Genomic DNA, 24,632 nt, shown 5'->3' on the forward strand with positions numbered 1-24,632 from the left:
CACATACTTCGTGACATGATGAACGTCATTGCAGCAAAAAAAGAGCCTTTTAGAGAATGTATGCAATATTCTTTTATCTTATGCCTCCAGAGGAAGAATCCTATCCAAATGAGCTGTAAAGCAAAGAGTTTGCTATTGCGCAACAACCAACTAAACAGTTCCACATTTGCATAATATCCGTGGGCTAGGAATATGAGTTTGTTAAAATTATGCATGAGATCTCGATTCTCATTTCTGTTACAACTCTGTCAGGTTGCACCAGCAAGGGGCCCATGGTGTTATGGTTAGCAAAGAACATTACTGAAGGGCCCCTCGGCCAGCCAGAAAGCCAAAATGGAAAGAACGGGCATGAAATGGTTGTGAATGAGCTTCAAAAAGCATTCACAGGTAATTGAACTGGTGATCTCCTCAGTTTATTCACCTGGAACTCCTGTCAATAGCAACAGTCGGCAGCTGGGTTGCCAGACATTTCGTCGAAAAAAATTTGTCGACAGGACATTTGGTCGAAACCATTTGGTCGAAAACCAAATGGTCGAATTGCTTTTGTTTTTTATTTTCACTTTTTTTTTTGGGGGGGTTTGGGGGGGTCCCCCCAACCCCCTTTTTTTCCCCTAAACTACAACCTAAAAAATATATATATAAATAAATAAAAAAATCGACCATTTGGCTTTCGACCAAATTACGTCGACCAAATGTCTTTCGACGAAATGTCCGGACAGCGGCAGCTGGTCTGTGTCAGTAATGGCAATTTGATTTTGCCATTTTCACAACTCCGTGATAAATGAACAAAATGTTCCATTTGTAGGCACAGTTACATGCTATGGTATGTATACCATGCTTAATAACCACCATAGGAGGTTCAGAGCACCATCCGCATTCTTACGTACAAACCATGTAAGGAAATAATCAGATCTTTTGCTCTGCAGGAGTCAGGCTTCTTTAAAGCCTGACAAAGCGGCAGAGTGCTGTTGTAAACTGAGGCATGATGAAACCATGCCCAAGAACCCAGGCAGGTTAAACCCTTCCACTCATGCCCATAGGCCCCGAACGGCCAGGTTCTATAGACAGGGCAGCTGGCATGGATTATGGACACTTTTAACATAGGGTGGTTTTTCAACCTTATCTCCTCTGGGAGCAAAGCGCTGGACAGGGTTTCCGGTACGTTTTTGAGGTTCGCAGGGATCTATGTGTGGATGTTTCTTGGTGTGAAAAGCATGACACCTTTTGGGGTGACACCAGCCTCTTCTGGGAGTTAATTTGCATAATCTCTACATTCTATTTTATGTGACATGGGCTGCAGTTACATTGTTCTGTTAATAGAGGGCAACACACAGGTCATAGTTCCAAACAGGGGTGCACGGTCTGCTTGCTAGCTTACATTTACAGTTCTATTTGGGATTCACCGCCTTTTCATAAACTGAGTACTCTTCCGGAGTATTTCTAACTTATGTAGGTGTTTTGGGGTTGTTACGTGCCTTTGTATGACTGCTGCAAACCACTTGATAATAGACATTGATTGCAAACGACATAAAAAATCCTGACACATATTGTAAGCGGACATAAAATGACCTATATTAGCTAATATAAGTAAACAGACATCACTCCCCCCTCCCCACAAAAAGGGATGTATGCGTACACAAAAAATAAAAATGAAAAACAAGCAACTACTGCAGTTAAAATCTAAAAATGTAAATTCAGTTACATGATCATGACTCGGAAGGGGAAGTTAAAAAGTAAAAAAACACAACGTAGGAGAGAGGTTAGCTTTACATGCCATGAGGGAGGAAGAGGTCTTCCAAGCACTCTTGTGTATGTTGGTCAATCCCTCTGAAACGCAAAAGGAATGTGCACATAGAAATCAAAGCAGAGTCATCCAGAGAGACTATTTAATTCTTTTTTTTTCAAATTCTCGAAAGGAAGCTGCTATCAAATTGAACTATTCATCACAGCCACTGCTAGGAAATCTATGCGCATAAAATGACAATACACCCAAAGGAAAACAAAATATAGCTATAACATGTCGGATTACTAAATTCAGAGTCCAGCCTACTAACCATTAGACCATGGAACCTAAATACTTACGAAAATGCTGAACTTCATTATGCCAAAACAGAGGCAGTCAGAAACAATATTTAATATTGCTTAATCATATTGTCGGGGGGAAATTCTGCCGGGGTCGGCTGGGCCGTCCGCGGACCTCCGGGCAGGGAGGCCCCAACTCCACCCGTGTGTCACAAAAATGAGTATGAGACGCACACAAGAAGCAAGGTGGTTCTGCTGTTTATTACACAAACGGCAGAGATGGGTCAAGGAGCGTACGCGTCCGTCCTGACACACACACAATCGTGGGGCTCGCAGGCCCTTTTTACCGTGGTATGACGCGCTACTTGCGTCACCTTGAAAAGTTTATCAAAAAACCTATCTCCACTCTGGATTGGTTACTCGAGTGGTAGGGTTAGTATAGCATACATATAGAGAAGAATATTAATGGCTGAGGGTCAGTCAGGTGGTATACCTGGGTTGTCCCTGCAATTAGATACATGAGAATTGTTACATGAAGACCCCTGAAGATTGGTCAATTTTAATGACGACAGTGATAAGAGCCCCATGTTCTGATTGGTGCAGTCGCGAGCCTCCCAGCCTGGGACCATCGCCGTTCCCATCTCGCGGTGTACCTGTCATATGCAACAATGTTTCACTATGGGTGCGTGCAGACAATGCGAGGACTTATTCATGGGCTGGAAGGCCGACTACTCCCACTGTCGCAGATGTCCATTGAGTCCTTTATGTGTATCTGCTTGTTTCTCGTAACGTGGGATCCAGGCGCCTCCATTCTCCTAGCCTTGGCATCCGTGCAGGTTTGGCTTGGTCACGTGAGGCGGGACCGTGTTTGAGGCTGAATTCTGCACAATTAATATTGTTTTTTCCACTGTGTGCCTTGTTTAATTTGCAGGTGCGACCTTGACGTTGGTGTGCGGCGTGCGATATTTGCAACATTGTGGCTTGGCTGTCTGCCTTTCGCTGGGCTCATTCTGCAGGATCAGCAACCGGACTCTTGTTCATTTTAATGTTTATGGAAGCCCTTGCTTGCGGCCTACTTGAATCAGGCGCATAACTGGAACCGTTGAGTGCACAGGCGCTTTAGGTTATAAGGTTTATGTGAAGCGTAAGCAAGCCATTTAGATCAAGTTCATCGTGCGTCTTGCGTTTCTGCATCTTAAAGCCTGTGTGAAAAATAATAAAAATGCACGTCCGTGGATGTGTCCGTCACCTATGTCATAGCGCTGAGTATATTCTTCGTGTAGGTTGGTGTATGAGTGTCCAGTGGGCATAGTCGTGTAGATGTGACCGTTGGCTAGGTCATCATGGCATCTCTAACGATGTGTTGGTTTAGTCGAGTTGATCCATGTTGCATGTGTCGGCCTGGGTGGGGCGGGCTGCTGGGCAGGTAGTGCAGGTAGGTGGGCACATCCGTAGGTTCCTGTACCAAGGTATTTGGTCGTCTGGTAGATGGGCAAACTCATCTCGTGGCGGGTGCCTAGGCCGTGATCCTCTAGGCCAAGCGCGAGAGGGGATTGGCGGGAGTCTGTTGTTCCATTCTCCCACTTCAGTCCCCCCTCTGGTCGACTTGTCGACCACAAACATATCCTTTTCTCTGTCTCCTCTCACTCTCCATATTTTAGTTATTCCTCCCAAATGTCCGTAGTGGTTGACATGGTCTTCAAATGACCAATACATGTATGCACAGGTCCCTCCAGGAGTACAGTATACCCATTTCCCTATGTAGCTCCTTGGGTTTCTTGGGTTTTCGAGTTTCACAGATGGTGGGTCCAGGTGGTTCGTTGTGATTTGGTTACGCAGTCTCTCTCTCTCTTGTATTATCATGCCTGTGTGTTGACCGTCATCTGCTGGCATCAAGGGGTGCATACCGGCCATTTCAATCATTTCATCTGTGGTGCGTGCCTTCCGGGCTTTCCAAAATCTTATTATGATCAATGTAGCTCCAGCCAAAATCGTACATCCAACTATAATTTTCAGTCCATCTGACAGCCAAGATGGCATCCATGACCATAATATTGAAAACCAACTTCCATCCTTTGTTACACCTTTACTTTCATCCATCATTTTGGAGTGCATCTGGGCCAATTGTGAAACTGCTTCTGTCAATGTACCGTTGTCAGCATCGTTGGCAGGGATGAATGTACAGCATGATTGTCCTATCTTTGCGCAAACCCCTCCTTCCATTGCTGTGAGGAGGTCCAGTACATATCTGTTCTGAAGTGCCACCATTCTTACTGCCCGCAGTTCCGCTTTTATGGCGTTAAATCCATTCACTGTAGAGTTGATGGTCATCATTAGTTCCCATCTAGTTATCTGGAGCCATTTTGCATTTGCGTAAGCCTGTAACCCCGGATGTATTATCGAGGAGAAGAACATTGCTGCTCTGCTAAATAGTCTGTGTTCTGGTGGAATTGAGGTGAGTGCTGTTTCTGATCTACCCCATAGGTAATTTCCCGTCAGAGGTTCTCCTTGCCTTTTCTTTCTATTCAGGACAGTATTATTGCTGTTAGTTTCGTTCTCAGGCCCCTTCTGAGGTTGTGCAGACCTCTTCTTCCTCTTGTTCCCTTCATCCATTTTGGGGAAGTTGGCCATATTCACATGTTTCTGGGGTACCACTAGTGATGGTACATTGACGTGGACTATTGTGCATATACCATTCCACAGAGGGGGCAGTGTGTGGTATGCTTTGTCTCCGCAGGCCCAATAGTCATCCATTATCACTGCTGTCCCCGCTCCCCCCTCAGGTAACTCCATCACGCTTGCACAGTTGATGTTATATCCTACGTCCACCTCTCCTTTATGTTGGTAGCATACCTTAGGCGCAGTTAGTGGCAGTATTATTATTGGGTCTTCATCCTTTTCTATCCACGTGAGCATGGGTACGTACTTGATCCAAGTCGTCCAACATCTGTGGTTGTGCCCATCGATAGTGGAAATAGTTTCTTTTGTTATCATGTTGCTGCCAACCACTCCTATCTCCCATTTGTTGTCCAAGTACACCTTCCCTGTTATGGTCACCAGTGCCCTCTCCCAACATCCTGTTTCACCAGCGACTTCAGTGGCATACCAATCGCATGGTAGGTACTGTAGTGTTACCTTCTTTGTTTCTCCTTTTTCGGGACCACTCGTCATGTATCTGAAGGCTTCAGTGTGTAGACTTTTCTTGTGGTAACTTAAATAAGTCTTGAGAAAATTGTTTTCATATGGGTATGAGTCACGTGTTTTCCACACCAGTTGTACCACTGTCCCTTGAAACCTTCCTTTCGTTTGGAACAGTGCCAGGTATATTATGCACCGTGCTGTTTTTTCATCTATTTCCGTGGCAACAAAAGTTCGAGAAGCACTCATGGCATATGGAATCAGTGAGCAAACGTAGCAGCTGTCTTCTGTTGTCTGCTTGCCTATGTGGGTCATGTGTTGATACCACATGTTGTTTGAGATGTGCGCTGAATCTTGTATGTAATTGTCAATACCTTTATTATCTGAGTATGTGCTGCGTTTAACTCTATTATCTTTGTGTGGGATTATACTAATACCACCTGACGTAACACCTGTTGCTGCTGGGGGCGGGGGTATGTTAGGGTTGGGTACAGCAACAATATTCATAGCAAAGCCGTACTGCCATACAGAGGCAGCCAAGAACCCGGTGATCATCAAAATCCCTATCAATTTTATTACACAAGCTAATTTCACCGGCATTTTGCTCTTACCTTGCTGCAGTCCGGCAGCTTATTCTTGCAACGTTAAAGTTGCCCGCCTGAAATTTCTCAATATGCTTGTTACTAGTGTTAGTGGTTGTTTATTTTTAAGCCCTCCCTATCAGATAGTCATTCAGTGCCCAGGCGAAGAGCTGTTCCCATGCCATTCTAAGTGATCTATCTCTTAGGGCAGGCAAGTATGGGTGGAGGTGGGGCATTGAATATTCTATGGCCAAGAGGAATGCTGTGTAGTAGACACGTACCCTTCTTTTATTCAGGTACGTTGGCCTTCTTACTTCATAAACAAATTGGTGTGACAATTCTTCTGGGTAGTTATCGTCTGAGGGTACCATCTACTCCTGGGCAGTGAATTTGTTAGTTAACTTACTTTCTTAACAGTATAATAATACACAGTACCTGCATGTGCGAGGGAAAAGAAAGAGAGAACATTTAAGTGTTTACATGTGTATATGTGCAAAACAATGTCCTTCAGTTCTGTTGTTACTACAGTGGGTAGGGGGTCAATGGGCAGTGGGTTTGGGGCTTAGCTGGCGGAAGTCTCTTTACTCTTTGATCGGGTGACCATGGGGTGGGTGGGTCCAATAGTTGTCTCTGGGGGATCTGGGGGTTGACACGGTATGGGGATACTTAAGCCGTCAGTAATGGTAGAAGTCTCTTCCTCCGTTGGCGATGCTGTTGTTGTTCTTCCGATGGCCCTGTCGGTGGCGCTGGGGCGGGTCAGAAGTTTGTAGATCTTTACGTCATGTAGGTGATTCCAGGCACGTTTGTCCTGTAGCTTTACTGCTCTCGTTGATGTCTCCTCTACCAGATGGGGACCAGTGAACCGCGGGGCGTTCCACTTTCTATTGAAATTGCGTAGTAGCACGTGGTCACCTTTAGCAATTTTACACAGTCTTTCCTTTTCCAGTTCTTTAACCGCGTCTTCTTGTTGGTCGCTGTTAGACCCGCCCCATGTGCGCTCGAGCTGTTGAGACACAAACACTACACTAGTAATCAAAGAAGACACATATTGGTACATTTCATCACCAAAAACATTGGCAGTGCTATCTTGGTCCGAAAATGCTCTTGATGTTGGCGTCAGAGGAAGGCGCATCTGGCGTCCGGTAACCACCTCGTGCGGGGTGAGGTGGTGATCGGAGCCAGGCCTATTTCTCAGTTCGAATAGGGATAATGGAAGGCAATATAGCCAACTCTTTTTTGTTGTTTGCTGTATTTTTGCAATTGCTTCCTTTAGTAGGCCATTCAGGCGTTCGCATACACCATTGGCCTGGGGGTGGTATGCACATGCAAATTTATGTTTGATGCTCAATAAGGACGTGATGTGTTGGAACATTTCGTTTGCGAAATGCGGGCCATTGTCTGACCGCAGAACCTCGCACACCCCCCACCTGGGGAAGACCTCCTTCACTAGAAATTTAGCTGCTCTGAATGCATCTGGGTGGGAGCATGGCCCTGCTTCAATCCACCTCGAAAATGGGCATACTACTACAATCATATACCTGTTTCCTTGACATACGTTGATCATATCAACATAGTCAATATGGAGATGTCGGAAGGGTCCCTCTGGCCGGGGTATAGTACCTTTTATCACCTTCAGAGTGTGACCGGCCGTAAACTGTTGGCATGTAAGACAGTTACTTATGAAATTTGTCACATGGGAGTTTAACTCGGGGCAAAACCAGTCTTCCCTAATTCGTGCTGCAATTATTTCTTTGCCTGTATGGGCTGGGTGGTGTAGTTGGCTCAGGGCGGTGTTCAATAGTGCCAGTGGCATTACCATCTTTCCAGTGTTACCCTGGTGCCATAGGGCGTCAGTTGGTGACATTGTGCATCTTCTTTTTACCCATATTTCTTTTTCTGCCATTGGTGCAGCCGCTTGTAGTTCCATTATTTGTGTGGCGGGGAGATGTGTGTATCCTTCTCTTATCAACATCTCCCTAGCCATTCCCCTCCCTCTCCCTCTCTCTGAATCTTGGGGGTTCCATATCTCACCAAAGTATGCAGCATACTTCGCATGTGCGTCTGCCGCGGCATTCCCTCTTGAGACATGATCTTCTCCATTGGTATGTGCGGTACATTTGACTAATGCTAATTCCTGGGGGTTGTTTATTACTTCATTTAGTTCAGCCAGTAAGAGAGCATGTTGCACTGGAGTGCCGTCAGCTCTTCTAAACCCTCTTCTTCTCCATTTTGACAGCCCTGAGTGAACAGTGGATGTAACATATGCGCTGTCAGAATATATGGTCACTCATTTATTAAAGCTTTCCTTCAACGCCAAGATCAGAGCAATTGGCTCTGCCGCTTGAGCAGAGTAATGCTGTGTCAATTGCACACATTTCATTGCCACACACACCGGTACCTCCATCATTTTTACCACCGCTGCCCCAGTCCTCCTAACCCCATCTTTTTGGTCAATTGTTGATGACCCATCAATGAACAGGAGCTCACCTCCCTCTAGTGCGTTTTCTTCAACTTTTCTAGCACATGAGTATAGTTCAGTGGTTTGCGTACTATCATGGGCATAATCTCCTTCCTCAATTACTTCTGCCAGAAACCTTGCAGGGTTCACTATGCTACATCTAACAATTGATAGTTCAGCTCTTGATAGTATTATCTCATACCCTGATGCCCGCTGCGTTGTTAGTGTGGACTTGGGTTTATTCAATATTGCAAATAGTGCATGTTCCACAAATAGTGTGGTTGGGCATCCCATGGTTATTGTTGACGCTTTTTCTACCGCAAAAGCAGCTGCGGCGAGGCCTTGTTCGCAAGGGAAATGACCCAACATTACAGGATCTAAGTGGCCACTGTAAAATGCTACTGGTTTGTAGCCCATGCTGGTTTTTTGAGCCAATACTGCTTTCATTACTGCTGAGTCGCAATGTGAAAATATAAAAAATTGGCGCTCATAATCTGGGGTGGCCAATACTGGAGCAGTTGAAATCGCATCTTTCAGTTCATCAAAAGCCTCTTTCATTTCCATTGTCCACCCCAACTGTTTCTCCCCTTTGTTAGCTTCTTTTAATCCCTCAAGCAGGGGTCCTATGTATGAGCTATAATCAAATACCCATGCTCTACAGTAGTTACACAGACCTAGGAACTGCTGTAGTTCCCTCACTGTTTGTGGCAATGGTGTTTTTGAAATGGCCTGTGCTCTTTGTGGGGCAATCTTTCTTCCATGTTGTGATATGAGCTGACCAATGTACAATACCTGTTCCTGACAGTACTGTAACTTTCCATGTCTACCTTTTAACCTTTTTCAGCCAATATTGTCAGCATTTTTAACAAGTCCTCTCTGCATCTCTTTTCGCTTGTGCTGCAAATTATTATGTCGTCTACATACTGCAACACTGTGCTTCCTACTTCAATGTTACCCAAATCCATCTGTATTACTCTGTTGAATATGGAGGGTGACTCGCAGTATCCTTGTGGCAATCTAGTGTGTTTCCACTTTGTGTTTCTGTACGTGAAGCTTGTCAAATCTTGTGAGTCTGGGTGCAATGGTATTGAGAAAAAAGCATTTTTAAGGTCAATCACTGTAAATCGTGATGCCTCAGCTGGAATGCCACACAATAGTGTGGCCGGGTTTGCTGCTATGGGGTACTCTGCTTCCACAATGTTGTTCAAGGGTCTGAGGTCCTTTATGAAGCGCCAGGACCCCCCTCTAGCCTTGCGCACTGGGTATACAGCTGTGTTACATGGTGATTCTGATGGGACCAGTATGCTGTTATTTATGAGGGCCGTTATGGTTTCATATATGCCCTCATCTGCCTCTTTTGATAGTGGGTACTGTTTTACTCTGGGGAGTATTGCACCTTTTTTCAATTTTATCCTCACACCCCCTATACTTTTTATACATCCTACGTCATAGGGGCTAGTAGTCCATAGTGATGTGGGTACCTTTGACATATCCTCCTTAAAGAAGGGAACTGGGGTGGGTGCGGGTGCCTCAAGTGCCATTGCAATTTTTTGTGCCACTTGTTTATACGCCACTCTTAGCCATATCTCCACACTCATCATAAACACCATTTCACCTTCCTCCTTTTCTTCTGAGAAGAGTTCCTCGTCCGACACATGGGTTAGCCTACATCCCTCTGCTAGTGCTATTACTGCTCTCCATGCTTTTCCTTCACTGTCTTGTGCATGCACTGCAATGTAATCAGCTGTTGCTATGATGCTCTCTATGTTCACTGAAATCACCTTTCCTTCTGGTTCATTGGCTGGAGTTTCTGGTCTGAACAAATAGGCTGCTGGCCTCCTCCAGATCTTTCCTTCTATCCCTGGCATCCATGCAAATGCATTGTCTGTCCCGTACTGAAATAGTTCACCATCAACTGGCTCAGCCCTAATCGCTGTCTGTCCGCAGTATGCTTGCATGATTTGTCGTGCGGTGAGCATGTTGATCCCTGGGGTAGAGCAGATTATGCCGTTTTCCGTAAAGGAGATCGTCATATTCAACCTATTCATGATGTCTCTGCCCAATATATTTACTGGTGAGGCCCTAGAATATAAAAGTGGGACTGACATGTCGCAATCCCCTATTGATAAGGGGACGTTATCAGTAAAGGGAACCAACCCCTTAGCCCCAGAAAATCCTTGGGTGTTCATGGCTTCGCCTGACATCTTAAACTTACCTTCCCTTATGCAAGACCGGGTCGCCCCGGTATCAACAAGGAATGATAATTTTTTGTCACCTATTGTTACCTCTATGCGTGGTTCCTCCGCACTATTAGGGGTTACTGACAGGATGGGACACACCAAGGCCGTCTGTGGGCTGAGGGTATAACGATTGGCCGTTCCCTGAGTAAGGGTTGTGTCCTAGTATTGTCACCCTACCCAGTTGTGTTTGTTGTGCTTGGGGTTGTTGTGTTGTCGCTACCTGTTGTTGTGGCAGTGAAAACTCCTGTAGCTGTTGTTGTGTTGCTAGTTGTTGCTGGTCATTACCTTGTTGCAACATTTGCTGTTGCTGTATCCCCTGCTGTTCTTGTGTGGGCCTTAGTTGTCCCTGGTCGTTCCATAATGGTGTCCCTGGTCTTACCCTACACGTGCGTGACATGTGCCCTACCAAACCACAAATCCAACACACTGGCGGTTCTCTACTTTGCCATGGAAAACTACCTGAGTTGTCCTGGTATACCGGTTGACCGGTGGGGTAGTAATTTCTGAGTCCTCCCACCTGTTGTTGTGTGTTATATCCGTATCCCCTCCCTCTCATTATTCCTCCTCTACCCCTGTTATAGTTATAATACCCAGCACCTGGCGTTGAGTATCCTCCTCCCAAGTTGGTCGTGTATGGTTGGAGTGGCGGCATCTGTTGTGTTATACTCTGGGAAGGTTGTATTTGGGAGGTATCTTGTGCAGCCACTACTTGTGTGGGGCTTTGGGTCATTGTTGTAGGTGCAGTAATTAGTGCCCCTTCCATTGTGTATTTAGTAAGTTTTTTCTGAACCAGTTTAGCCTCTTCCGCTTTCCTGTCCTCTTCCTTTTGTTTCATTTTACCTTGCCATGTCCTACAATGATGCACTATTGTCAGTTGTATTTCTGGCCATGCTTTTGCTTCCATTCCCACCACTTTCTTCAGTTGTTTCTGAACTCCTTCTGGGAGCCCTTGTACTAATATATGATAAAATATTGCTGGTGTTTTGTCCCATTGTTCTCTAGTTTCCATGCGCCACTTCTCTTGAATTTCCTGGATATAGTCAACAGGATCTTCGTTCTCACGCATCTTGCGCGAGGTAATTGCTCCTATGTCTGATGTGTCTGGGTACTGTACCCTTAGTGCCTGCCATAATGCATGTCTGCAGTTTGCGAATGGTGCCCCATCGTGTGATGTGTTGGTTATGGTTACCCCATTAAATCCCGCTCTTTTCCAAATGTCATCCGCTGCATCCCCTAATATTGATATAAGAAGGCCCTTTACATCCCCCACTGCCAGCTTCTGTCCTGCGGTATGTTTTTCCATTTCATATATACATTTACCTGCACCTCCACTTAAAGATGGGAGCCTGCACTTTATGTTTTCTTGGTCTACATGCTTCCAAGGCACATATTGTGGTCTCACCCCTCCCCTCTTCAGAAGTGGCATTAAGTTGTGTCTCGTTATATCCCTTGGGTTCCATAAAATTGAGTCCCCACACCCCTCCTCTTCTTCCCTCTCTCGTATGTCTTCTATTCTGTCCGTAATTCCCCTGCTCGTAGCTCCTTCTCCTCTTTCTTTTCCCCTTCTTTCATCATCTCCTTTGGCTAATGTGGGCGTGTGTATTTGTCCTTCCTGCCTACGTCTAGGGAGGTCTCTAAGCCTACCTACATAGGGTGTTATTTCGTTTGAGAAAGGCGCGAGTTTAGTTGTACGTAGTGAGCGCGGGGCAGTTGACTGATGGTAGGATGATGAAGGTGTGACAGTGGCTGGAGTGGGTGTGGTTTCATTTATCTGCCCTTTCGCTATCCCTCGCTCTTCCTCCTCACTTTTCTCTAGTTCATCCTTTCTCATACATATCCAGGGGGAGTCTGTATTGGTCCGAGTGGTGTATAGTTTATCTAGGCTTTCCCTGTTACTGTTTCTTCCATCCTTCTCCATTCCTTCTTCTTCCTCACTACAAAAATCGTCTATATGTTGCTCCCCCCACTCTGTCTTTCTCCCCTTGATAGTTACAGTTCTTAAGTCTATTAGGTCTGTGTCTCCTCTTTCTCCTTTATCACCCGCTCCCCTTAGTGCTGATGTTGTTGCTACTTCTTTGTCTCTATATACATACCTCCTTTCCTCAATCTCTCCTCTCCTATTTTCTCTTTCCTCTTCATTTCTCTCCTCCATCTCTCTACCAATTCCCTCCCTTTTCCTTTTTAATTCCTCCATTACTTCACTACTTATCCTTCCCAATACCCTTTCATCCTCTTCCTTCCTTTCCTTCCTCACCCTTTCCTTTTCTAATATACTCTCTATCACCCTCCCCTCTTCATATTTCCTTGTTGTTTCTGATAGTAATCTCTTCTTCCACATCAACATTTCTTTTTCTTTCTCTTCTTCTTCCTTTTTCCGCTCTCATAGTACTGCTCTTGATACCCTTTCTGCTGCTGCTTTCACCCTTTCTGCTTCTCTCCTTTGCTCCTCATTTCGTTCCTTTATTTTTTCCAACTCGTTCCTTCCTTCTCTCCTTTCCCTTGCTCTCTCTCTTTCCTCCCTCTCGAGCTGTTTTATTAGTTCATTCTGCTCATCCCTTAATTTTGCTAGCCGTTCCTCCAAAACCTCTTCCTTTCGTCTTATCAGCTCTTCTCCCCTTATTTCGCTCTCCCTGGTATTATCCTCGTCCATCTTTCTCACTACCCCCCTCTCTTCTCCGGTTAATGTACCCCGTAACTTTAATAGTATTTGTGCTTCTACCCACTCGTCATTTCCTATTTCCTCACTTTGCTCTTCTCCATTCCTCCCCTCCCCTTCTGTCATTTTCCTATATGCTAATCCCGTCGTACTAGTCCGTTCCCCTTCCTTGTTGGCGCCTGTCACCGCATATGGTGGTGGGCTGTATGTTGGGTTCGAGTAGCCCTCAGCCGCCCTTAGTTGTTCTCTTCCTATTTCTTCTAGTTCCCTTAAAGGGTACAACCCCCCTCCCTCTGTTTTCACTGCCCTTGCTAGGGTTATATCGTCGCCCTGTTCCTTTTTTACTTCATTTTCTTTTGAGTAGCTATTCTTTTCTCCTCCCTCTTGTCCGTTCCCCGTATTCTTTGTTCCCTCACTCTCCTTCTCCCCACTCTCTCCTTCCTCCTTAATCTCTTTTTCTTCCAGCGTTTCCCCCACAGTGAACATTCCATTTGGTCCTGGTCTGGACCCCTGGAACATCCGCCATAAGTTAAACATTTCCAAATGGTTAGTCAATTTCTTCCCCTTATATGTATTATGCAGATGGTTTAACGGTGAATGTTGGGTATATGGATCGAAGCTACCATTAGGTGGCCATGGGGTTGTCATTTTGTTGTCCGTCCCCTGTGTCCATTCAATGCTATACTTGATCAATTTCTCCCGATGGGGTGACAGTGTTTTGCATATGTGCTGTAGTGGTGTAGTGAGGGTGTTCCCCCACCCTCCCGATCCTGCTCCGTGTGACATAGCAGCGCTCCGCTTGCTATCCTTCCCCTTTTGGTAGCTGTTATTTAAATAACACCTATAATACACAACCTTGTACCTTTACCTGGCCCCGTGAGTTTGGGGACTTGCGATAGTCCGCTAAGGGAAATTATTAAAAAAAAAATAATAATATTTACATTTGCATATTCTTTTCTTCCTTGTCTTCCTTTAAACAACACCCTTACGGCCCCCTGTGGCCGAGGCGTACGTAGCCCCCTACAGCTGCGTACCCTTTGTGACGTTCTTATACAGTCGTCCTATTTTCATTTGCTCCTCCTCCCTCTTCTACACTGGTCGTGGCCGGCGTTCTCCGTGTGCAGCCACGTCCCCCTTTTTGCCTTTTTCCCGATCGCCTCGTTTCCGCTTATCTCCGTCTCCACTCCCTTACCACAATTCTCTTTCCCACCACCCTCCGAAAAGAGATAAATGCCTTGTGCTCGGGATATCCTATGAAAGCCCTACTGGTGACGTCACCGATCTCTTCAAACTATTAGTCGGTTCTCAATACACCTACACTCTATCCCCGTTAAGCCCACAGCTGTCTTCCTGTCACGCCTGGAACAAGGTAATCAACAATATATAACCGGACTGCGCATGCTGCGTCGCCTCGCGTGTGATACGCCCCTCGACAGGAGGGCTTAACCAGCCAATTATCTTCCGTATTGGGCAACCAACTAGCTACCGTCTACAGGGAAACGTCATCTACCTATCGAGTTTCTTGCTCGATCAATAGGGATCCTCATCTACTCATTGATCAATAATTACCAAATCGTAGGAAACCGCGCACACACACCCATACACGTAGTCGCGACTTAGGCCAATCAGTGTCTACGAGCGGCCGCACGTGATGTTTTCGTGCTCCGCCCCCCCCTCTCTCGCGTAGCGTAGCTGACTGCTCTCGCACTCGTTCGGCTACCATTCATTTCATAGCCAACACTAAATTGTCAAACCGTAGCCGCGCACCTGTGCAACACCTCCCTCCTCCCTTATTTAATTCCTCCCCCCACCCTCACAATTTCACATTGCTTGTTGGGTGTGGCATACTCACCAAGTTCTCTCGATGCGGGGCCGCTCGACTGCGTGCACCCCTCCAAGCGGCTCGCCACCTCCCCTCGTCTGGACCACGTCTGGACACTCGCCAACCGCGGGCGGGATACTTCTCAATCGGCTCCCGAAGGCCTCTATCCGGATTGCGCTGTCCGGTCTTCTCGCAGTTCCGCGATGGTCCTGTAGTCCTCAGAAGGGGGCAGCGGCAGAGGGGGCAGCGCCGCCGGGCCTCCTCGCAGCAGGAGCACTCGGAAAAATAAAAATAAAAGCAGACCTTAAACAGATCTCAGCAGTGCCTCCAACTTGTCGGGGGGAAATTCTGCCGGGGTCGGCTGGGCCGTCCGCGGACCTCCGGGCAGGGAGGCCCCAACTCCTCCCGTGTGTCACAAAAATGAGTATGAGACGCACACAAGAAGCAAGGTGGTTCTGCTGTTTATTACACAAACGGCAGAGATGGGTCAAGGAGCGTACGCGTCCGTCCTGACACACACACAATCGTGGGGCTCGCAGGCCCTTTTTACCGTGGTATGACGCGCTACTTGCGTCACCTTGAAAAGTTTATCAAAAAACCTATCTCCACTCTGGATTGGTTACTCGAGTGGTAGGGTTAGTATAGCATACATATAGAGAAGAATATTAATGGCTGAGGGTCAGTCAGGTGGTATACCTGGGTTGTCCCTGCAATTAGATACATGAGAATTGTTACATGAAGACCCCTGAGGATTGGTCAATTTTAATGACGACAGTGATAAGAGCCCCATGTTCTGATTGGTGCAGTCGCGAGCCTCCCAGCCTGGGACCATCGCCGTTCCCAGCTCGCGGTGTACCTGTCATATGCAACAATGTTTCACTATGGGTACGTGCAGACAATGCGAGGACTTATTCATGGGCTGGAAGGCCGACTACTCCCACTGTCGCAGATGTCCATTGAGTCCTTTATGTGTATCTGCTTGTGTCTCGTAACGTGGGATCCAGGCGCCTCCATTCTCCTAGCCTTGGCATCCGTGCAGGTTTGGCTTGGTCACGTGAGGCGGGACCGTGTTTGAGGCTGAATTCTGCACAATTAATATTGTTTTTTCCACTGTGTGCCTTGTTTAATTTGCAGGTGCGACCTTGACGTTGGTGTGCGGCGTGCGATATTTGCAACATTGTGGCTTGGCTGTCTGCCTTTCGCTGGGCTCATTCTGCAGGATCAGCAACCGGACTCTTGTTCATTTTAATGTTTATGGAAGCCCTTGCTTGCGGCCTACTTGAATCAGGCGCATAACTGGAACCGTTGAGTGCACAGGCGCTTTAGGTTATAAGGTTTATGTGAAGCGTAAGCAAGCCATTTAGATCAAGTTCATCGTGCGTCTTGCGTTTCTGCATCTTAAAGCCTATGTGAAAAATAATAAAAATGCACGTCCGTGGATGTGTCCGTCACCTATGTCATAGCGCTGAGTATATTCTTCGTGTAGGTTGGTGTAGGAGTGTCCAGTGTGCATAGTCGTGTAGATGTGACCGTTGGCTAGGTCGTCATGGCATCTCTAACGATGTGTTGGTTTAGTCGAGTTGATCCATGTTGCATGTGTCGGCCTGGGTGGGGCGGGCTGCTGGGCAGGTAGTGCAGGTAGGTGGGCACATCCGTAGGTTCCTGTACCAAGGTATTTGGTCATCTGGTAGATGGGCAAACTCATCTCGTGGCGGGTGCCTAGGCCGTGATCCTCTAGGCCAAGCGCGAGAGGGGATTGGCGGGAGTCTGTTGTTCCATTCTCCCACTTCAATATGCCTCAAGAGGAAGAATTTGATCTACATGATCTATAAAGCACAGAGGTTGCTATAGCACAACGTCAATCGACAACATTGCTGTGTTTGTATGATATCAGTCAATTGGGACTATGAATCTGTAAAAATTGTAAATGTGCTCTATATTGCCATTTCTGATTCAACGCTCTCAGGTGCATCTCGCAAGGGTTCCATGGTGTAATGGTTAGCACTTTGTACTTTGAATCCAACGATCCGCGTTCAAGTCTCAGTGGAACCATTATCTTGCTCTTACACTCCATTTTCTAATTTCTCAAATTACAATTCAACAGAGTTAATATTCAGAAGTTCAGTCGACTCAGGTAGCCGTTTTCACACTCTCTCTCTCTCTGCACGACATTACATTTAAATGCACTTTGGTGCCTGATACCAATACAGTGATGCAACTACATATCGTTAATGTACAATCCCTAAGGTCAATCAGAGTGGGCACCCAGATATCTCTCAGAAACATTTTCCACAGATGAATAATGTCCAACCTTAACTCTATGAAAAGAAAAATGTACACACTATGTGCAGTAGAATCTCTGCTCACTGGAACATGCAGAAACAACATTGATGTGAAAAGATTGGAAAAAGCCCTATTTTATTAACATTAAAAAATGTTATACAATTATTTTGGTGAATCATATTCACTTTCACAATCATTCCTATGTTTCAGGCAATTTGATGGTCTTATTAAATGTGTAAAAAATGTAATTCTTTGAGCTGACAAACTGTATGGAGAGCAAACTTTTTATAACTTACAAGAGTTATGAGTTCTAAAAAGTAGTGCATTTACTGATCAAGTGCCCTTGTTTAAATGTACTTACTTTATTTGGATCACACCTTTCTCGAAAGAAGAAATAAACTCTAAATTATCAGGAAACAATTCAACTGATTTTAGGGGCCTCCTGGGCTTTGAATGCAAATCGCTGAGATCAAAAGCCTGTTTAATAGCCATTATACCTTGCAGCTTTGGAGATATGAGAGTGGGCAGTTTCTTTGTGGCAAAAGAGAGTCATCCCCAGAGACTATTAATATTCTTTGGTCAAAGAAGACTGCCATCAAAGTGGGCTGTAAAGCAAAGCTATTGCTGTTATATCTATCTGCAAATGAAAGGCAACTCTAAAAGAGAAGCAGCCCCAAGGTCCCACCGAGATTTGAATTCGGATCGCTGGATTCAGAGTCCAGAGTGCTAACCATTACACCATGGAACCTACATAATCAGTAGCATGATGCACTTCATTCTGGCAAAACAGAGCACATCTGAGAAAATATGTAATATTCCTATATCATTAGACTCCAGAGGAAGAATTTGATCCAAATGAGGCATGAAGCCAATACTTTGCGATTGCACAGCATCCAACAGCAACAGTGCTGCTTCGATATAATATCAGTAAACGCTTACTATAGGTCAGTAAAAATCTTGACTGTGCCCTATATTCTCATTGCCCTTATGAAGCTCTGCTCAACAAGGGTTCCATGGTGTAATGTTTAGCACTTTGGACTTTGAATCCAGCGATCCGAGTTCAAGTCTCGGTGGAACCTCTCTCTTGCTCTAACACACTTTGGCTCCTTTTTGTCTTAAATTATAGGCCAAAGATAGTAATATTCATAAGGTTAGTGGTGTAGGGTATTCATTTTCGCTCTCAATCTCTGGCATAACTTTTCATAAAAATCCACTTTTGGTCCTAGCACCTTAACCTTTATGCATTTTTTTAAATGTATGAACAGTGAGGTCATTCTGAGTCGATGGGCAGATCTGCATCGGAAACATACATAAAAGATTTGAAATTTTCAAACTTAACTCAATGTTAAGAAACATGCTCAATCTGTGACCCAATGGATTCTCTTTTTACTTGAAGATGCAGCAACAACATTAATAATACCATTTTTGGAAAAGCAGCTCTATTGTATCGCCATTCTCTTTCAAAATTGTTAAAGGGTTAATCCTATGAAAAGCGACCATATTCAGAATCAATGATATTAATCAAGCGTCTTAACAGTCTTTACATGTTTGTAAAATGAAGGTATCAGTTTGAGATGAAAAATAGAACGAAGAACACACTTTTCTTAATTCACAAAAGGCCTGAGGTGTATAAATACTGTTTGTACCGACCAAGGGCCCATTCGTGAATGTACTTACTTTAGTTGGATCATACCTTTCTTCAAAGAAGACATCCACAATAAACGATAAGGGAAAGGTTCGACTGATGGTAAGCTCTTACAGAGATTTGAATGCAAATTATTGGATTCAACCTCCAGGGTGCTACCATTACACCATGGGTCTTTCACACCACAGAAAGTGGTGGGTTTCATTGTGGCTAAAGAGCGTCATCCATGGAAAATCTTTCTTTTTTCAAATGCACCCAGGGAATAATGCTATGAAAGTGGGTGACACAGCAGCGCCATTGCTATTAAAACAAGACACTGAGAGGAAAACAAACACAGTAATTCCTAAGGTCCCACCGAGATTTTAACTCAGATCGCTGGATTCAGAGTCCAGAGTGCTAACCATTACACCATGGAACCTACATACTTAGTGCCATGATGAACATCATTGCAGCAAAAAAAGAGCCTTTTAGAGAATGTATGCAATATTCTTTTATCTTATGCCTCCAGAGGAAGAATCCTATCCAAAGAGCTGTAAAGCAAAGAGTTTGCTATTGCGCAACAACCAACTAAACAGTTCCACATTTGCATAATATCCGTGGGCTAGGAATATGAGTTTGTTAAAATGATGCATAAGATCTCGATTCTCATTTCTGTTACAACTCTGTCAGGTTGCACCAGCAAGGGGCCCATGGTGTAATGGTTAGCAAAGAACATTACTGAAGGGCCCCTCGGCCAGCCAGAAAGCCAAAATGGAGAGAACGGGCATGAAATGGTTGTGAATGAGCTTCAAAATGCGTTCACAGGTAATTGAACTGGTGATCTCCTCAGTTTATTCACCTGGAACTCCTGTCAATAGCAACAGTCGGCAGCTGGGTTGCCAGACATTTCGCCGAAAGAAATTTGTCGACGGGACATTTGGTCGAAACCATTTGGTCGAAAACCAAATGGTCGAATTGCTTTTGTTTTTTATTTTCACTTTTTTTTGGGGGGGGGGTTTGGGGGGGTCCCCCCAACCCCCTTTTTTTTCCCTAAACTACAACCTAAAAAATATATATATAAATAAATAAAAAAATCGACCATTTGGCTTTCGACCAAATTACGTCGACCAAATGTCTTTCGACGAAATGTCCGGACAGCGGCAGCTGGTCTGTGTCAGTAATGGCAATTTGATTTTGCCATTTTCACAACTCCCTAATAAATGAACAAAATGTTCCATTTGTAGGCACAGTTCCATGCTATGGTATGTATACCATGCTTAATAACCACCATAGGAGGTTCAGAGCACCATCCGCATTCTTACGTACAAAACATGTAAGGAAATAATGAGATCTTTTGCTCTGCAGGAGTCAGGCTTCTTTGAAGCCTGACAAAGTGGCAGAGTGCCATTGTAAACTGAGGCATGATGAAACCATGCCCAAGAACCCAGGCAGGTTAAACCCTTCCACTCATGTCCCTAGGCCCCGCACGGCCACGAACGGCCAGGTTTTATAGACAGGGCAGCTGGCATGGATTATGGACACTTTTAACATAGGGTGGTTTTTCAACCTTATCTCCTCTGGGAGCAAAGCGCTGGACAGGGTTTCCTGTACGTTTTTGAGGTTCGCAGGGATCTATGTGTGGATGTTTCTTGGTGTGAAAAGCATGATACCTTTTGGGGTGACACCAGGCTCTTCTGGGAGTTAATTTGCATAATCTCTACTTTCTATTTTATGTGACATGGGCTGCAGTTACATTGTTCTGTTAATAGAGGGCAACACACAGGTCATAGTTCCAAACAGGGGTGCACGGTCTGCTTGCTAGCTTACATTTACAGTTCTATTTGGGATTCAACGCCTTTTCATAAACTGAGTACTCTTCCGGAGTATTTCTAACTTATGTAGGTGTTTTGGGGGTGTTACGTGCCTTTGTATGACTGCTGCAAACCACTTGATATTAGACATTGATTGGAAACGACATAAAAAATCCTGACACATATTGTAAGCGGACATAAATTGACCTATATTAGCTAATATAAGTAAACAGACATCACTCCCCCCTCCCCACAAAAAGGGATGTATGCGTACACAAAAAATAAAAATGAAAAACAAGCAACTACTGCAGTTAAAATCTAAAAATGTAAATTCAGTTACATGATCATGACTCGGAAGGGGAAGTTAAAAAGTAACAAAAACACAAGGTAGGAGAGAGGTTAGCTTTACATGCCATGAGGGAGGAAGAGGTTTTCCAAGCACTGTTGTGTATGTTGGTCAATCCCTCTGAAACGCAAAAGGAATGTGCACATAGAAATCAAAGCAGAGTCATCCAGAGAGACTATTTAATTCTTTTTTTTTCAAATTCTCAAAAGGAAGCTGCTATCAAATTGAACTATTCATCACAGCCACTGCTAGGAAATCTATGTGCATAAAATGACAATACACCCAAAGGAAAACAAAATATAGCTATAACATGTCGGATTACTGAATTCAGAGTCCAGCCTACTAACCATTAGACCATGGAACCTAAATACTTACGCAAATGCTGAACTTAATTATGCCAAAACAGTGGCAGTCAGAAACAATATTTAATATTGCTTAATCATATGCCTCAAGAGGAAGAATTTGATCTACATGATCTATAAAGCACAGAGATTGCTAAAGCACAACGTCAATCGACAACATTGCTGTGTTTGTATGATATCAGTCAATTGGGACTATGAATCTGTAAAAATTGTAAATGTGCTCTATATTGCCATTTCTGATTCAACGCTCTCAGGTGCATCTCGCAAGGGTTCCATGGTGTAATGGTTAGCACTTTGGACTTTGAATCCAACGATCTGAGTTCAAGTCTCGGTGGAACCATTATCTTGCTCTTACACTCCATTTTCTAATTTCTCAAATTACAATTCAACAGAGTTAATATTCAGAAGTTCAGTCCACTCAGGTAGCCGTTTTCACACTCTCTCTCTGCACGACATTACATTTAAATGCACTTTGGTGCCTGATACCAATACAGTGATGCAACTACATATCGTTAATGTACAATCCCTAAGGTCAAAGTGGGCACCCAGATATCTCTCAGAAACATTTTCCACAGATGAATAATGTCCAACCTTAACTCTATGAACAGAAAAATGTACACACTATGTGCAGTAGATTCTCTGATCACTGGAACATGCAGAAACAACATTGATGTGAAAAGATTGTAAAAAGCCCTATTTTATTAACATTAAAAAATGTTATACAATTATTTTGGTGAATCATATTCACTTTCACAATCATTCCTATGTTTCAAGCAATTTGATGGTCTTATTAAATGTGTAAAAAATGTAATTCTTTGAGCTGACAAACTGTATGGAGAGCAAACATTTTATAACTTACAAGAGTTATGAGTTCTAGAAAGTAGTGCATTTACTGATCAAGTGCCCTTGTTTAAATGTACTTACTTTATTTGGATCACACCTTTCTCGAAAGAAGAAATAAACTCTAAATTATCAGGAAACAATTCAACTGATTTTAGGGTCCTCCGGGGCTTTGAATGCAAATCGCTGAGATCAAAGGCCAGTTTAATAGCCATTATACCTTGGAGCTTTGGAGATATGAGAGTGGGCAGTTTCTTTGTGGCAAAAGAGAGTCATCCCCAGAAACTATTAATATTCTTTGGTCAAAGAAGACTGCCATCAAAGTCGGCTGTAAAGCAAAGCTATTGCTGTTATATCTATCTGCAAATGAAAGGAAACTCTAAAAGAGAAGCAGCCCCAAGGTCCCACCGAGATTTGAACTCGGATCGCTGGATTTAGAGTCCAGAGTGCTAACCATTACACCATGGAACCTACATATTCTGTACCATGATGCACTTCATTCTGGCAAAACAGAGCACATCAGAGAAAATATGTAATATTCCTATATCATTAGACTCCAGAGGAAGAATTTGATCCAAATGAGGCATGAAGCCAATACTTTGCGATTGCACAGCATCCAACAGCAACAGTGCTGCTTCGATATAATATCAGTAAACGGTTACTATAGGTCAGTAAAAATCTTGACTGTGCCCTATATTCTCATTGCCCTTATGAAACTCTGCCCAACAAGGGTTCCATGGTGTAATGGTTAGCACTTTGGACTTTGAATCCAGCGATCCGAGTTCAAGTCGGTGGAACCTCTCTCTTGCTCTAACACACTTTGTCTCCTTTTTGTCTTAAATTATAGACCAAAGATAGTAATATTCATAAGGTTAGTGGTGTAGGGTATTCATTTTCGCTCTCACTCTCTGGCATAACTTTTCATAAAAATCCACTTTTGTGCCTAGCACCTTAACCTTTATGCATTTTTTTAAATGTATGAACAGTGAGGTCATTCTGAGTCGATGTGCACATAGAAATCAAAGCAGAGTCATCCAGAGAGACTATTTAATTCTTTTTTTTTCAAATTCTCAAAAGGAAGCTGCTATCAAATTGAACTATTCATCACAGCCACTGCTAGGAAATCTATGTGCATACAATGACAATACACCCAAAGGAAAACAAAATATAGCTATAACATGTCGGATTACTAAATTCAGAGTCCAGCCTACTAACCATTAGACCATGGAACCTAAATACCTACGCAAATGCTGAACTTCATTATGCCAAAACAGAGGCAGTCAGAAACAATATTTAATATTGCTTAATCATATGCCTCAAGAGGAAGAATTTGATCTACATGATCTATAAAGCACAGAGATTGCTATAGCACAACGTCAATCGACAACATCGCTGTGTTTGTATGATATCAGTCAATTGGGACTATGAATCTGTACAAATTGTAAATGTGCTCTATATTGCCATTTCTGATTCAACTGTCGGGGGGGAAATTCTGCCAGGGTCGGCTGAGCCGTCCGCGGACCTCCGGGCAGGGAGGCCCCAACTCCTCCCGTATATCCCAAAAAACCACAGAGTACGAGACACACGCAAGAAGCAAGGTGGTTCTGCTGTTTATTATACAAACGGCAGGGATGGGTCAAGGAGCGTACGCGTCCGTCCTGACACACACACAATTGTGGGGCTCGCAGGCCCTTTTTACCTTAGTATGACGCGCTACTTGCGTCACCTTGGAAAGTTAGCAAAAAACCTATCGCCACTCTTAATTGGTTGCTCGAGTGGTAGGGTTAGTATAGCATACGTATAGAGAACAGTGTTAGTGGTCAAGGGTTAGTCAGGTGATACACTTGGGTTGTCCCTTCAATTTGATACATGAAAATTGTTACATGAAGACCCCTGAGGATTGGTCAATGTTAATAGCGTCAGTGATAAGAGCCCCATGTTCTGATTGGTCCGCTCGCGAGCCTCCCAGCCTGGGACCATCGCCGTTCCCAGCTCGTGGTGCACCTGTCATTTGCAACAATGTTTCACTAAGGTTATGTGCAGACAATGTGAGGATTTATTCATATGCTGGAAGGCCGACTACTCCCACTGTCGCAGAGGTCCATTGAATTGTATCAGCCTGTGTCTTGTAACAGGGGCTTCAGGTGCCTCCTTCCCCCTTGCCTTGGCATCCTGTCAGGTTCGGCTTGGTCACGTGAGGTGGGACCGTGTTTGAGACAGAATTCTGCACAATTAATATTGTTTTTTCCACTGTGCGCCTGGTTTAATTTGCAGGTGTGATTTTGACGTTGGTTTGCGGTGTGCGAGGTTGCAACATCGCGCCCTTGATCGTCTGCTTTCGGAATGTGGGTTTGCAACATTGTGACCTTGGCTGGCTGCTTTCGCCGGGCTCATTCTGCAGGATCAGCAACCTGACTCTTGTTCTTTTAACGTCCACGGAAGCTCTTGC

At 44.4% G+C, this 24,632-nt stretch overlaps 4 non-coding genes across 4 annotated transcripts; 2 read left to right on the forward strand and 2 right to left on the reverse strand.

Moving 5' to 3' along the window:
• Positions 1-17,876: 17,876 nt before the first annotated feature.
• Positions 17,877-17,948, reverse strand: TRNAQ-CUG (transfer RNA glutamine (anticodon CUG)). Its single transcript has one exon. It is a non-coding gene; the product is annotated as a tRNA-Gln (tRNA).
• A 259-nt stretch (positions 17,949-18,207) lies between these two features.
• On the forward strand, positions 18,208-18,279 carry TRNAQ-UUG (transfer RNA glutamine (anticodon UUG)). Its single transcript has one exon. It is a non-coding gene; the product is annotated as a tRNA-Gln (tRNA).
• Positions 18,280-19,191: 912 nt separating this feature from the next.
• Positions 19,192-19,263, reverse strand: TRNAQ-CUG (transfer RNA glutamine (anticodon CUG)). The gene has a single exon. It is a non-coding gene; the product is annotated as a tRNA-Gln (tRNA).
• A 2,348-nt stretch (positions 19,264-21,611) lies between these two features.
• On the forward strand, positions 21,612-21,683 carry TRNAQ-UUG (transfer RNA glutamine (anticodon UUG)). Its single transcript has one exon. It is a non-coding gene; the product is annotated as a tRNA-Gln (tRNA).
• Positions 21,684-24,632: the final 2,949 nt, after the last annotated feature.

Source organism: Ambystoma mexicanum, chromosome 5p (assembly GCF_040938575.1).
Source record: "Ambystoma mexicanum isolate Mex_15411 chromosome 5p, UKY_AmexF1_1, whole genome shotgun sequence".
In the NCBI taxonomy this organism is placed as follows: domain Eukaryota; kingdom Metazoa; phylum Chordata; class Amphibia; order Caudata; family Ambystomatidae; genus Ambystoma; species Ambystoma mexicanum.